This window comes from Octopus bimaculoides, chromosome 21, assembly GCF_001194135.2.
Source record: "Octopus bimaculoides isolate UCB-OBI-ISO-001 chromosome 21, ASM119413v2, whole genome shotgun sequence".
Classification (NCBI taxonomy): Eukaryota; Metazoa; Mollusca; class Cephalopoda; order Octopoda; family Octopodidae; genus Octopus; species Octopus bimaculoides.
In genome coordinates this window covers 14105421-14106091 of record NC_069001.1, presented here as the reverse complement: position 1 = coordinate 14106091, position 671 = coordinate 14105421, and the positions used below count along the sequence as shown (strand labels likewise).

General features: G+C 37.9%; 1 protein-coding gene across 1 annotated transcript in view; it reads left to right on the top strand.

The window, feature by feature from the left end:
- Positions 1 to 671, top strand: part of LOC106869884 (UPF0764 protein C16orf89 homolog) — a 16006-nt gene that overhangs the window by 10947 nt on the left and 4388 nt on the right. The gene's annotated exons all lie outside the window — the stretch shown is intronic.

Here is a 671-nt window from a genome sequence, read left to right as displayed (position 1 = left end):
AAACAAGGTGATCAAAAATCAAAAAAAAAGCAACATGGATTTTAAAGGTTATTGCAGTACGCACGTTTCATGCTGCAATCTTCTGCATTTTGCATTTAATGTAATGCTCGAATTACTTAAATAAATGGAGTTGCATGAAACGTGCGTACTGCAATAACCTTTAAAATCCATGCTGCTTTGTTTGATTTACATATATATATATATATGTAAACGGACGAAAGATCCCCTTAGGTCATGAATGACCACGAGATTGCACTTAGAAAGTTCCCCTCGGAGGCACAAGTCCGGGTTAGGTTGTTTATAGAAGACCAGCAGTGACCCATGCATACAACTAATGTTGCCCAAGGGAAAGGCGAAGGCCGATACTGCTTCGCACGACTGACGCCGTAACTCAATTCCACAGGTGACTGAACTGGAATAACGTGAAATAAAGTGTCTTGCTCAAAAGAACAACACACACACACACACATATATATATCCTTTTGATTACTATTCTATTCTGGTGAACCCCCATAGCCATATATATAGATCGTATTTATTCTTACCTCCCTATCTACCTCTCTATCTACACATACACTTGCATGTATATATATATGCTGGACAGCTGAAATCTACAAGTTTTTTTCATTCTCTCTGTTTATTTTCCCTTATTCCTTTCTGTTGAAGAGCAT